This window comes from Nyctereutes procyonoides, unplaced genomic scaffold (genome assembly GCF_905146905.1).
Source record: "Nyctereutes procyonoides isolate TBG_1078 unplaced genomic scaffold, NYPRO_anot_genome, whole genome shotgun sequence".
Taxonomy (NCBI): domain Eukaryota; kingdom Metazoa; phylum Chordata; class Mammalia; order Carnivora; family Canidae; genus Nyctereutes; species Nyctereutes procyonoides.
Window position 1 is genome coordinate 43,995,885 of NW_026575042.1, and position 16,347 is coordinate 44,012,231.

Sequence of the window (16,347 nt, forward strand, 5' to 3'; positions counted from 1 at the left end):
AGTAATTAAAAAATGAGAGATAGTTTCCATGATTCATACTTGTTTCTGTGAAGAAGTTGTACAATCATTTATTCATTGAATTTTAGGTGCTGGCCAGGTGCATATCATTGTTCCTGAATTTAAATATAGCAAATGCAAGGTGACAGCATGACATAACAAAAATGTGTGTTAACTATGAAATAATTATTGCTAGATTTTCATGTTTCCTTTAACTAGTCTCTTCCTTCCTAACACACACACACATGCACACAAATACACACAGAAAAATATGTATATACATAAACATACACTCATACATGAGGAACAAAAGAAAAATTATTGAAAAACAGCTCTACTTTTTAAAGTAACATAATATGTCTGTTATAATTTAAAATACTGGGGATCCCTGGGTGGTTCAGCAGTTTAGTGCCTGCCTTCAACTCAGAACGTGATCCTGGAGTCCCGGGATCGAGTTCTGCATCAGGCTCCCTGCATGGAGCCTGCTTCTCCCTCTGCCTGTGTCTCTGCCTCTCTCTCTCTCTGTGTCTCTCATGAATAAATAAATAAAAATCTTTAAAAATATATGATTTAAAATACTTTAACTTTTTTTGTTAAAGATTTTATTCATTTATTGATGAGACACACACACACACACACAGAGAGAGAGAGAGAGAGAGAGAGAGAGAGAGAGAGAGGCAGGGACATAGACAGAGGGAGAAACAGGCCCCATGCAAGGAACCCGACATCGGACCCGATCCCAGGACTCCAGGGTCACGTCCTGGGCCGAAGGCAGGCACCAAACCACTGAGCCACCCAGGGATCCCCTAAAATACTTTATCAACAAAAATAGAGTAAATCTGTTTCAGACAATGGTCTACAAAATGGCATGCTGGTGTGTGTCTCTATTTAATAATAATAAAAAAAAGTCCTAAACAAGGCTTAAAAAAAAAAACCCAAAAGTTATTAAACGTGAAAAAATAGACTGCAAGAACCCTAAAATATTACACCAAAATCATATTTCATAATATTCATAAATCATAAACTTTTAAAAAAAGTTTAACAAATCCATATCATTAATTAAATTAATTAAAGTCAAAACATCTTATGAACAAAGTTATTCCACAAATACTTATTGTGGGTATACCATATGCCAGATGCAGTTCTATGTGCTGGGCATACATCAATGAATGAGTAAAATACGATTGGGCTTGTATTCTAGTTGGAGGAGAATGACCACCCCATTTAGTTAACTCCTAAGCATTATGAAGAAATCGCTGCAAACCTGTTAGAAAATAACATTTGTTCCAATGTTTTAAAAAGTTTTAAGAGGGAAAGGAATTTTTGCAAGAAACAGGAATAAGTTGAAGTCCCTTAGACACAAATAATTGGTGGGTGGGGGTAAGGCGGCATGATTTATGTACTAATTTTATCTCAAAGAAGAAAATAAAGAGATAATCTGGAAAGATATGTCCCAAGGAAGACTTCTTGATTCCTCAGCCAAACCAACCTGTGCTCCATTTCCCATTGTAATCCCATCCATCTATTTGTGTGCCTTCAAACAAAAATTACTTATTAAACTCATACTATATCCAAGAATATCAGATGCCCAAAAGCCTAGTTTCTGGTGTAGGAGACAAAGAAGTAATTGAAAAATTAAAGTGTAATATAAAATGTTCCACAAGAATGGTATAAGGATCTTGGCCAATCTTAAGTGATCAATCCACAGGGGATTCCTGAGCGGAGTCTTAAAACTGATTAGGAGTTGAGAGTATATGATAAATTGCTAATAACTTCAGGAATGGATAGGATTTGGGATGTTTGCATGGGAGTGGAAGGGGTTGCAACTGGAGAAGTTTGCATAAGACTTAACTTATAAAGGTCTTTCCATGCCAGGCTAAGGATATTATAGTTTACTCTGAAGTCTCCAACCAAATTTTGAAGTAGAAGAGTTCCATGAAAAGATTTGTATTTTAGAAAGTTCCATTTTAGGTAATGCAGATTCTCACCTTCTCTAAGAGTAAAACTGGAGGGAAGAATAGTAGTCTGGGAGCTGTATTAATTTCCTAGGGCTGTCATAGCAAATTAAGACAAATTAGGTGGCCTGAAAGAATAGATATGTGAAAGAAAAAAAAAAGAATAGAAAAGTATTCTCTTACTGTTCTGGAGCCTAGAAGTTTAAAATCAAGATGTCAGAGCCACATACACTTTCTCTCTCAGAAAGCTCTAGGAGAGGGATTTACCCTGCAAAAATCTTACTGTTTTATTTAAAATCCTATTTACCTGTTGCTTATTGATTCTCATTTCCTTCTTTTTCAGTTGCAAAGTAGAAACTACTTTACTAATCTTCACATGTTTATAATTGCTCTCTCTGAACACTGGACTCAGGCCAAAATCTGTTAAATTTCTTTCCTTTAAATTCTAGGACAGTGAAGAGCTAAGAATAAAATGAGGATTTATCATTAAGACAAATAAGGTTATGACAGTCACTTAAGCCAGGAAATGACAAGAATTCTAAGTAAGGAGAGTTACTAGTCTGGTTTTTAAATAGCCGTGTTCATCATGAAGTCCCTCCACATGAATATATTCAAGGAAATCCTCTTTCCTTAATATTTACCAATATATCACATATTTTAATAAAAATGCATTTTAGAATATTTAATATTTTCCTTTATTAATAACTACCCTTATGATATCATAGTATTTATTAATCAATTAAAATATTGATTTTATAATTATAAAAACATCTTGAGGTCATTACCAATAATGTTGAAAATATATTAGCATTGGGTGGGAGGAGGGAGCATTGGAGGAAGATAGTCAAAGATACAAACTTCCAGTTATAAGATGAAGTACATAATGATTATAGTTAACATTGCTACATGGTAAATAGAAAATTTTTAGAAGAGTAGATCTGAAGAGTTCTCATCACAAGGAGAATTTGCTTTTTGTTTTTATTATATCTATATGAAATGATAGAATTAACCTTATTGCAGTCATCATTATAATATGTGTAAATCAAATTTCATGCTGTACAACTCAAGCTTATACAGTGACATACGTCAACTATTTCTCAATAAACTGGGAAAAAGGAGATTTTTGTTTTTTGTTTTTTGTTTTTAGAGGGAGAGAGAGACATGTAGGAAAAGGCAGAAGAGAAAGGGAGAGAATCTTAAACAGGTTCCATGCCCAGTGCAGAGTCCAACACAGAGCTTGTCTTCACAACCCTGAGATCATGACCTGAGCCAAAATCAAGAGTTGGTTGTTTAACCAACTGAGCCACCTAAGTGCCCCAAAAAATATATCTCAATATCAATATTGATCATTATCATTCTCAATCATGATCAATCACCAATAAAATCATGATCAGCAGTTTCTTTTCCTTTTTTGCAGAGCAGTACTCTACTGTATGGATATACCACAATTTATTTATGTACCTGTTGACAGACATCTGGGTTGTTTCAAGTGGTTTTGGCTATTACACATAAAGTTGATGCATAAAATTGTGGTAAAAAATAAAATATTGTGATTCTATGTTAGTTTCGTGTAAATTAACCAATTTAATCTTCACAAAATCTGAAAAAAAAGTTATTATTACATCCATTTTACAGATGAGGAAACTGGAGCCTAGGGAAGTTACTTGCCAATAAGTAACAAAAACACTACAATAACACAGTGTAGCTGAAGAGTCATTCTCAACTGCTATGTTCTACTATGTAACAACACCTTGCATCATGTGATGCTTTACAGTTTATAAAATGCTATCACATCATCTTTTTGCCAAAGCCAAGAGGTAAATATACCCATTTTCAAACCAAAGTTGCTGAGACTCAGAAAAGTTAAGCAATCTTTCCAAAGTCTAACAGCTGAGATACGATAAATCCAGGACAAGAAATCCAGTTTTCTCCAAATCTGTATCCCTTCTCCTATACTCTGCTTCCTATAAAAGTGGTTAAAATTATTAACCTGTGAAATGCATCTCAATAGTAAAAATTCTTATTTTCTTGTCAAATTACTCTGTTTTCTTTAAAATATCCAGAATTGATTCATTATATTTAGTGCTTTGTGTGTGTGTGTGTGTGTGTGTGTGTGTGTGTGTGTGTGAAAGACATTCATACTCTAATAATGTAACATGAGGATCAGTTTGGGAATTAAGACCTATATCAGTGTTTTTTCTAATTAATTATAATTCTTTATCAATTTAAGTCATCATTTGACATGTGCTGAACAACAGAACACTGCGTAAGGGAGTTAGCAGATTAAATTTCTGGTCCTGGTTTTATCAGTAACAAGTGAAACTGGATGAGTCACTTAACTACTCCAGGCTTCAATTGCCTCACCTATACAATAAGAGGACCCTCCAAGTTCTTATAGCTCTCTACAGCAATAAGAATTATGAAAAATCAGTATGTCTTTACAGGACACTTTCCATGTGCTTTACTAAGTTTGTGGCAAGTAAATAGAGAAATCTGTAAAAATGTATTCAACAGGGAAGTTTCAAAGAATACACTGAGCCCTATTATTCAGATACTGTACTAAATGTTTTTATGTGCATACTCTCTTGTTACACAATTCAAAATCACCCCAAGAACCTTAATCAATTCACTTGAAAATGTTGATTGGATACTGCTAAACCTGCTTTTTCTATTGCCAATGTTAATTATGCTCTACTTTCGTTTTGGCATCTTACCTTAGTACTGATTTTTCCTATGGTGCTAACTGGCTTCATCTTGTATTTTTTCAGAGTACTGAACACATTCAATTAAAATTTAGTCAAGGATCAGAATCCAGAGTCAGTAATTATGCAGCATTAAAAAAATCCATATATATATATATATATATATATATATATATATATATACACACACACACATATAAAACAATAGATTCATTATAAATCCTCAGAAATTTCACTTATTTATGAACTTTAAGCAATTAAAAGTTAATAGAAAAGGAAAAATAATTAACTTTGAAAACTGTAAAGGCACTGTAATGTCAAAATAATGCTGAGCGTTTACTTGTACTGCAGTATGTGTTAAAATCCATTACATTTTTTTTCTTTTCCCTAGGTACAAATGTTACTGTAATGTGTTGATGCAAATTATATTTAAACTTGTTCTCTTTATTTAAAAGCCTTATGTTTTGTGTTAGGAGAGGACAGTTGTAAAATTATTAACCGTACATTAGTCTCATACTGATTTCAGAGGCTATTAACAATACAAACAACATCTTGGTGGTTGGGAATTAGCCTCAATCACAGCATATTCCATAGGAGTTCATCTTTACAATCTGTTTCATACTGCCTGCAAAACACAAAGCTGTAAGCAACAGAACTGTTAGAATAGCAAATGAGGCTTGTATGTTAATAAATATTTGGCAGGTATGAAGGATCAGAATGGATTTTTTTCAATGAATGGATGACATTTGGCTTTCTCAACAGCAACATATGGTCTTTATTGAGCATCTAATATGTGACAGTCATTGTTCTGAACAACAGGAATTTCATGAGCAATATTACACCAGCCTTTTCCTTGGCAGTAACATAGGAAGACCAAGATTTCTTCTATTATTTCAGCTTACGTATTCAAAGGGAGTTGATTAAATATTTCAACAAATAAAACCATCACTACTTATATCTACCCAAGTATCTCTAAGGAAATTGAATATGTTGACCCTTATTTTTGGTTTTTCTTCCTCTATAGGCCTAAAACCTTCGGGTGTTTGTGCTTAAATATTTCATGTTTATATGCTTGTACATTCAATGTACAACAATGCTAGGAGAAGACAGTTTTTCATATTATGTTCAAATTAAACTATAAATGGTTTTTAAAAATTCACTCCTTTAATCACTTGAGCTAAAATTTAATAAAATCAGAATACCCAAAACAAAAACAGATTAGCAAATATATGGGTTTCCTCAGTGTAGACTTAGGAATTCGTACCAACCTTAGAGTTATCAACACCAACAATGCCTATGAAAGCGAAGCTAGAATTATATGCTATTCTGAGTTCAATAGAGCAGGAATTCTGGAAAGGCTGTACATATTTTCCTCTTCTAAACTGAAATACTAAAAAACAGAAGTAGAATCTACGACCAGTGAAAAGCTGAAAATTCTGATTCTTTCAGTAATTCAACTTTGTTACCGCATTTGTGGGTATGATTGATATGCTCTGCAAAGACCAGAATAAAAGAAGTTAGACAAAATGCAGAGGAACAATTTAGTTGGTCTTAAAGAAGAGTCTCTTAAACACACTTATTAAAGTGAGACAAATAATAAACCCTTGAGTATTAGAGATTTAGAAAACCATGAATAATTTGACTAGTCATCAACTTGCAGACAAGGCATATGGGTTCTCATTTATGACCCTAGGCTAATTCATATATGGCATATTTCAAATCACTTTTAGGCAAATCACCTAGTACTTAATTACACTAGCCAGTCTTTGATATCTCTTTTTATACTGGGATGGGCGTTTTCACTTTTAGCAACATTTTCTACTTAAACTTAAAATAAAATGTGACAACTATTCAAGAAATTTGAATAGGCATTGTGTTTAAAGAAACACAATTTCTATTTAACAGAAATTTAAAATCCAGCTGTCAGGTAGAGTCCGAATAAGAAACAGAATTTACCCTAGCAGGATCTTTGAAATTTTCAAAATCTTTATAGAAGTGTGGATAGGGGTAAGAAAATAAATAAGGTACAATAAGATACTTAGAGACAAACAATAGTGGAAAACCATTACAACCCCTAGGACTAACGGGACGAAGAGAGCCAAGTGAAAACTGGAGCTATACAGAATGAGTTTCTCAGAATGAACTAGACACTTGGAGGAGTGACACTACTGCCAGAGACTCCATACCAAAGCAGAGAGGGAGCTGAGAAGAAATAACCCAACCTCCCGCCCTTCCGACCTTTTGCCTGGGCCCCTTTTTAACCAAATCCAACAAAATACCAGAACCAGAAGCTAAATCCAATCTTCCATTGACCAATTTTAGCCAGAGGCCAACCAGCAGGAAGACCAGATGATGTCTTCAGTAGTAGTCAATCTCTCTAGGAACAGAGAAACATAGAAGATACTGAATGGATTTTTGCAGTGTAGGGGTGCAAATGGAGATTAATCATCACACCAGAAGGGCTAAGTGCCCTTCATTTTTTTTAAAAGATTTTATTTATTTATTTGAGAGAGAGAGAAAGAGGGAGAGAGAGAGATGGTGTGAGTGAGGTGGGGAATGGGGGGCAAAGAGGTAGGGAAAGGGACAGGCAGGTTCCACAGAGCGCAGAGCCCTACCCAGGGCTCTATCTCACTACCCAGAGATCAAAGCCTGAGGCAAAACCAAGAGTCAGACGTTCAACTGACTGACCTATCCAGGTGCTCCAGCTAAGTGCCCTTTAGATTTAAAATAAAAATTGGGGGATCCCTGGCTGGCGCAGTGGTTTGGGGCCTGCCTTTGGCCCAGGGCACGATCCTGGAGACCCGGGATCGAATCCCACGTCGGGCTCCCGGTGCATGGAGCCTGCTTCTCCCTCTGCCTGTGTCTCTGCCTCTCTCTGTGTGTGTGTGTGTGTGTGACTATCATAAATAAATAAAAATTTAAAAATAAATAAATAAATAAATAAAATAAAAAATAAAATAAAAATTGGAAACATTAACAGGGTCCCTTTTTGGAGTTCACCAAGTGCCAATAGCATGAAGAGAAAAAGCTTTCAAATGTATTCTCCAAGACAGTGGTTATTACAAAGCTACCACAAAATGGCAAATCTAAAACCAATGCTCCTAAAACCTAGGCTTTTTCTCTGAAAAACGGTATAATCCTGTCTTCTGGAGTGTAGAACAGAAGTCACATTTCTAAAATAAATTTATACTTGAAATATTATTTTAACAAACTCTATGAGCCAGATACTCCATTCTACATATGAACCCTTGAGAAATGTGTATGCAAGTGAAACCATATACAGGCATGTTCATCCCAACAATACTCATATTAGCCAAAATGTCAACCCAAATAGCTATCCACAAAAGAATTCATGTGGTAGCTATATCAATACATTTAAATACCCTGTCATAATAAAAATTAGCAGACAGACACTATTCATAACAACATAGAAAATTGGGACCAACGAGATGTAGAGCAATATACATTAACAGTATAGTTCTGTCTACATGACATTTAAAATCTATGCTGTTTAAAGATATATTCATATGTGGAAAAAGTGCAAAGAAAAACAAAGAAATAATTATCATAAAGGTCAGCATACTGGTGACCTCTAAAAGGAATGTGATAGAAAAGAGACACACTAGGGGCTTCTCACATTCTGGCAATGCTCTATTTTTTTACTTGCACGGTATATTAGATAGCTAGAGATGCCTTAACAAAATATCACAGACTGGGTGGCTTAAATAGTAGGCATTTATTTTCTTATAATTCTGGAGTCTGGAAGTCCAAGACCAAGGTACTGCTAGGGTTGATTAAGGCCTCTCTCCCTGACTTTTACAGGGCTGCTTTCTCACTGCATCCTCATGTGGCCTTTTCTCCATGTACTTGTGTAGGGGGAGAGAGTGTTCTTGTGTCCTCCCTCCTTCCTGTAAGGACACCAGTCCTACTGGATTAAGGCCCCACCCTTATGACCTCACTTAACTTTTATTACCTGGTCTATCTTCAAATACTGTCATACTGGAGTAAGGGGTTCAATGCATGAACTTTGGGAAGACAAAATTCAGTGGCATAACACCCGGTCCTTACATGGATGTTTGCATCTCTATGTTCATTGCATCATTTTTTACATTAGCCAAATTATGGAGGCAGCCCAAAAGTCCATCAATAGATGAATGGATAAATAAGATGTGGTGTATATATGCAATAGAATGTTATTCAGCCACAAAAAAAGGAATGAAATCTTTCCATTTGCAATAATATGGATGGAGCTAGAGAGTACAATGCTAAGCAAAATAAGCCAGAGAAAGACAAATGCTGTTTGATATCACTCATATGTGGAAATTAAGAAACAAAACAAATGAGCAAAGGAAAAGGGGAGAGAGAGAGAGAGAGAGAGAGAGAGAGAGAGACCAAGAAACAGATTCTTAACTATACAGAACAAACTGATGGTTACCAGAAGAGAGTGGGGTGGGTGAAATAGGTGATGGGGATTAAGGTGTGCACTTGTGATGAACACCAGGTGTTGTATGGAAGGGTTGAATCACTATATCGTACACTTGAAACTAATATTACACTGTACATTAAGCATGCTGGAATTAAAATTAAAAACTTAATAATAAAAATATTAAAACATTAAAGAAAATTGGTAAGAAAGGTTGTTACTCAAGCCTCCTAAATTATCACGTCAGTATTTCTTCTTACCTATAATAAATGCTTGCCTATGAAAGGAAAATAATGTCAAGGTGAAACAGACTTTTCTAAATTTCAAGGAGTAGAAATCAAGTATGTCATATTAAGGCTAGATTACTCTTTGAATAAATTATTTCACAGCTCTAATTAGGACTCTATTTTAAGTTACATTTAATTTTAGAAGGCCTTTCTCCTCCTGCCCTAGAGTTGCTTTCTTGCCACTTTTCTGTCCCTGAGGACATCACTCTTTTATCAGTATGCTTGACCCTTACTGTGATAAATTCCAGTCCAAAGTCACCCAGAATAAAATTTTATATATTTTATTGGCACACCGGTATTATTTTAATTATTATTTATGATGTTTTCATACTATAATTCTTCCCTTCTGAGATCAAACAATGCAGTTATATTTTCTATGTTGTATCTCTTTCGAAAAACAGATGCTTAGCACATGTGTCTGGAGCAAATAGTCTTCATCATCAAAGGAGGTACACCTATGATGCCTTTCCCAAAGATGTGGCAGAAACAAAATGTTTTGGATTTTTTTCTAATTTATTATATCTGGTGACTGTCATAATTAAGGATTAGGAACCAAAGGAAATTATTTCAAAGCATAAAATTTCCTGGAAAGGAATTATCTAATTATCAAGAAACCTCTTCATGTAAAACTCAAAATAGTCAAGTAGAAGAAACACAGGAAATAATTTTTAAAACATTTTTATGTGAAATGTTACATACATATAGAAGAATACATGAAATAAATATATGACGGGATGTCTGGGTGGCTCAGTGGTTGAGCATCTGCCTTCAACCGAGGATGTGATCCTGGAGTCCTGGGATCAAGTCCCACATCGAGCTCCCTGTGTGAAGAATGCGTCTCCCTCTGCCTATGTCTCTGCCTCTCTGTGTGTGTCTCTCGTGAATAAATAAATAAAATCTTTAAAAAATAAACATATGGCTTATTTTGCTTAGCATTACAGTCTCTAGCTCTATCCATATTGTTGCAAATGGAAAGATTTCATTCCTTTTTTATGGCTGAATAACATTCTATTGTATATATACACCACATCTTCTTTATCCATTCATCTATTGATGAACTTTTGGGCTGCTTCCATAATTTGGCTACTGTAAAAAAAATGATGCAATAAACATAAGGATGCTAATATCCCTTTGAATTAGTGTTTTTGTATTGGAGGGGGCAATAAATACCCACTAGTATGATTACTGGATCATAGGGTAGTCCTATTTTTAACTTTTGAAGAAACTCCAAACTATTTTCCACAGTGCCTATACCAGTTTGCATTCCTATCAACAGTGCAAGAGGTTTCCTTTTTCTCCACCTCCTCATCAACACTTGTCGTTTCTTGTGTTTTTGATTTTAGCCATTCTGACAGGTGTGAGGTGGTATGTCATTGTAGTTTTTATTTGTAGTTCCCTGATGATCAGTGATGCTAAGTATCTTTTCATGGGTCTCTTGGCCATCTGGATGTCTTCTTTGTAGAAATACCTGTTCATGTCTTCTGCCCATTTTTAATCAGATTATTTGTTTTCTGGGTGTTGAGTTTTATCCAATTTTTATATATTTTGGATACCAACCTTTTATCATATGTCATTTGCAAATATCTTCTCCCATTCAGTAGATAGCCTTTTAGTTTTGTTGACTGTTTCTTTTGCTGTGCAGAAGCTTTTTATTTTGATGGAATCCCAACTTCTGTTTCTTTACTAATATAAAACTCCTTTTCCCAACATATTTTTCTTATGACCTGAAATGTTTTGACATTTATTATGTTTTCATACTTGCTTATTTTTTCTTTTATTTTTTTCTTTTTTTTTCTTTTAAATAACTTTCCCTGGAAACCAAATCCTTAAATGAAAAAACACCACAAAAAATACTCTTTAGTCATCACCTTTCCCTTAAGGTAGCACCTTAATTCTGTCTTTTCCTTCCCTAACAAACTTGTTAAGAAAGTCTATAGTTATTCTGTCGAACTCCTAGTTATTTCCTAACCTGTTACAATGGGGTTTTGCTCCTCCATTCTACAGAAACCGCTTTTTCTGGCCATGAACCTCCTCCTATTTGAAGAGGAGGAGATTCAGTGATATTTTTTTGGGTTCACATGTTTGCATCTGACACTTAATACTCTCTTTTTCTTTAAACCAAGATTTAGCAAAGCACAGCCTGCTCCCTGCTTTTATAGGACCCATGAGCCTAGAATAGTTTTCACATTTTAAAATGGTTTAAAGAAAGTTAAATGAAGAATAATATTTTGACATATGAAAATTATATGAAATTTGAATGTCAGTGTCCGTAAATAAAGTTTTATTGGAACACAGACATACCTACTTGCTTATCTATGGCTGTTTTCTCCCCTCATAGGCAGAGTTGTATGGTTGTCTAAAAAGCCTAAAATATTTACTATCTGGCCCTTTGCAGAAAAAGTTTGCCAGTGCCTACTTAAAAGTTACTCCTGCCAAGTTTTCAGGATGCCTGGAAAAGCTCCTACTTCTCTGATAAGATCTCCCAGAGCTGTTGTGAAAATTCAACTAGACAACATATGCAAAACAAGTAAGACAGCATCTGTCTCACAGTTTGTGTTCGAAACAATGTTAGCTCTCTTGTCTGCTGACTCTTCCCCCTCTGTCTATCATTTAGATATGTGTTTCCCGAGACTTCATCTTAATTTTTCTCCTCCCTTTTCTCTTCACTCTCTTCTGTAAACCTCATTTTCTCCCATAACCTCAAGTATCATTTCTACATTCACGAGTCCCAAAACCACATATCCCAGCCCAGATCCTGCTTTACTTGGATGTCCTTCAAGAAACCAAGCTGAACACAGCCAAATTTAAATTCATCCTTTCTTTAAAATATGTTCCCCTTTGGTATTCCTGATTTCAGTTAATAGCACTAGCCATCCACCCAACCTCCCAACCCAGAAATCTCATCTTTTCCATTGTGCCTCTCTCTCACCCTTCATATCCAACTAGTCAGTTGAATCCTTTCCATTGCATTTAAGAAACTTGTCCCGCCATCCACAGAGCCAGCACTTTAGTTGAAGTCCTCTTCATTTTTCTTCTGATATTTTAAATTTGTCTCCTGGAATTTCTCACTCATTGGGCCCACAATCTGGTCCCATTAGGATATATCCTTTACATTTCCACCAGAATTACTTATTTCCTTCTTACATAACAAATAATATTATAGGACTCCCTACTCAATGACCTCCATGACTCTCATTACTCACAGGATAAGTCAGATACTTGAACCTGACCTTTCAAAATCTTACCCTCACCTCATCCATTCATCCCTTCATCAAATTTTTATTGAACGCGTACTATGTGCCAACTGTTATGCCAGAATATGGGTACAGAAGTGAATAAGGCCACCGTGATCTTTGCTTGCTGGGGGATTCCAATACAGCAGAAGAGATCAAGATTAAACAAAGAACCATTACCCTCCTCCCATATTGGAAAAGATACATTGTCATGGTGTCATCTGTACATGTAGTGACCTCTGTCTAGAATACTATAACCAAAGCAAAGCTCAAACATCCCCCTGGTATGGTAACTTTCTCCAGCTGGGCTATCAGAGTTAATTCTGGACTTCTTTGCATTCCCTGAATATATCTCTAATGTTTAAACATAGTGTTATACAGCCCTGCTAATTTTGTGTTTTTTTTTTAGTTTTCATTCTTTCATTTGCAAATATCTCCCTGAATTGTGAGCATCCTATATTCAGAGGCTATGTCTTATTGATGCCCTCATGCCTAATCCAGTAGTTATTATAGGTGCTTTAATTAATTAATAGTATCTCTTCCGTGACTAAAGGCCCAAAATTGGCTTATGTCTACACTATAATAATAAGCAATATTTGAAACCAATCAAATAGTAAGAAAATATTTAAAGAGACAGCATATGTTGTTCATCGATAAATGATATGAATAAAATAGTACTTTATTTGCATTTTTAAGTAATTAATTTAAAATTTTTTACTTTTACATTTTGTTCATTGAGGAAAGGCCAAATGATTTGCCAATAAAAGTATATTTTATCTGTTAATGCATAATTTTTATCCACTAATTTTATGTCTTATTTTAATATGCTCAAAGTATAGTTTCATAAAATATAAATCTCTTTGCTAAGAAATATTTGAAAATATTATCCTCACAGTAAGATATTTGTCTTATACGAATAATATATTTACATCCTGTAGATCTTCAAGTCATAAACAATGCAGAAAATAGAGAATGATGGATGGGCTGCAGAAAGATTCAAGAAAATAATTATAATAATAAGTATTCTAATCTTTAAGATGTGCCAAAGGGGAGATCCAGGAAATTACCAAGCAGTTAACATCAATACTAGGAAAGAATAAGAACAAATAATAATAGAATTGATCAAGAAGTACTTAGGCAAGAACAACTTAATGAACAACTAGCAGCATGAGTTCATGTAGAAAGATCGTGGAATATTAACCAGACAGAAAGTGTGAGTACAAGCAGAGTCAGGCAAACGAACCTGAATTTGTCTATTTAAAATTATACAATAGCCATTGAAAACGTGTCTTAAAATAATCCTATGAGGATAAATATAAAATTAACTTTTGGCTGATATACTAGAAAAGATAGGACCTCATTTTTAAAAATTTGCTAGTCAGAAGAAACCTTCAACCCAACCACACTTCCACCAGCGGATTCAAAGGGGTACATAGGAGTGGTGCTAGTATTACTTCAATACTCTTACTTCATCTCCCAACAAACAATTGCTCAAACTTTGCTAATAAGTAGTTTTCAAGCCATCCAAATGTAGACTGTTTATACAGGCTGTCTTTGTGAATGCCTCTAACATGAAAACTAGTGTAGATGAAATCCTAACTAGATGACTTCTGTTAGCAACACAGGGGCAGCAAGTGAGTACATTAAGTTTTGTGTTGTTGTTGTTGTTGTTGTTTTTAAGATAATTTGCTTATGTGTAGGGAAGTATTTTGGGACTGCATGGTCAAGTTAAAAATTGTAAATGGGCCAGAAGAAGCTTCATTCAATAGGAATGGTCTCTAACCCAGCAAGGCTCAGAACAGCTATAAACATCTCCCCTTTGCCTTTCACTGATTAGGGAGGAGCCTTCTGCTTGGACCAGGTATCCTGCAGCTCAATCCGCAGGGCAGGAGTGTATCCTAGGCCAGCATGGGTGTTCTCAAGATGGCCAGATGCCAAAGAAGCATTAGCCAAGTGGGCAGCCTGATATCATGACCTATGTAGTGACTAAAGGACAGCCAACATGATTGTGTGAATGAACAATCTGACAGTGAGTAAAGGGTCACCCACCAAAACTGAACCAAAACAAATAATGTGGTGGAAAATATTTAGATTGTACTGTTCTGAAGACAACGGGAATTTAACTAAAATTGGGATAGCCTAATTTCCTTATCTTTCCTCAACCACTTAAATTCAAACACAATTTTACAAACATCACTCATTTTTCTAGAATTTTTAATCTGAAAGTCTGTTGAATTCTTTATATGGTCAAAATATATCCTGCTTGCCACCCTAAATACCTACCTTATTCTTCCTAAATACTTCATTTCTCAACACCTTCACTGTTTTAGCAACTATATAAAACCTCCGTCTTTTAAATTAAATATTCAATGAATTTATACAACTCTTATGTATGTCATTTCCTCTATCCCAATTAAATGATTATTAATAATGAGGTTCATAGGGGCATCGAAGTGGCTCAGTCACTTAAGCATCCAACACTTGGTTTCGGCCCAGGTCATGCTCTCAGGGTCCTGAGATCTAGCTGTGTGTTGGGCTCTGCTCTCAGCAGGAAGTCTGTTTGAGATTCTCTCTCTTTCAAATAAATAGATCTTCAAAAAAAATAATGATGTTTATAAATTTAAAACACTGACATATTACAACTCTCTTGTTGGGAATTTTATTTGTGTAGGATTTTTTTTAATTCTTTCCTATCATCAATCAACATTTTTATTTATAGTATCAATATACTAACTTTGCTTTTTTTTTTTTAGAGAGTGAAATTAATTCAGTACTAAATCGATCCATCTTCATTTACTACATCTGATTTCATCTCTAAAGTTAAGAATAGCTTTATTCCTACTAGTTTTTCCCTCATTCCTCATGAACATTTAAATAAATATTAAATGTTTAATCATAGTTAAAGTCAAATATAACTTTGAGTAACACATTTTACTCTTAGATCTTCCAAGCCTCTACAATTATATCACATTTGCCAGTTTCTCAGATAACATTTATTGGACTATTCTTATGCTCTGGTGAGTTATAGAACCTTGCAAATGTTCATTCTCTATCTTTATAAATGAAGAAGTAAGAAGTAGTAGAAAGGCTGTTTCCTTAATGATATATGAAGTTTATAACTTGGTTTTTTTTAAGAGGTTACATCTGTAAAAGAATATTCAACAATGCTCTTTTGTTGTCACAGTCATATCTTTCTCTATGTTCCTATAAAACTATTTAAAGCAAGGATATCAATTTTGGTAAAGTACATTGTATAAGACAGATCTATATCTTATCAAAAATATTTCTTAGAATAGTGACTATATTTGAATAATTGGACAACATACACGCTTAAATTATTGGAGTTAACTTTTTTCTAAAAGCTAACTTTTAAAAGAATACTAACTATAGAACAGGCTCTGTTCTATTTGCTTTACATATATTAATTCGTTTACTCCTCACTCACAATGAATCAGGTACTCTTCGTACTCACACTTTAATAATAATTAAACTCAAGTACAAAAAGGTTAAAAAACTTGCTCGAGTTCACATAACTTATAAACAGAATATTGAAAATTGGAAAACCTTATTTTATGGAAAGATCTAGATGTCGACTGGTTTGGCCAACCTTTATTGTTGCCTCTTAAGAAAACAGAAAATGGACTCCAGGTCTCTAAACATCTCTTTCCATAAAATCATGCTACTTTATATTTTCAAAAACAGTCACATAAAGTTCAAGGGATTAAGTGATAACCTCTGGCAGATGTGAGT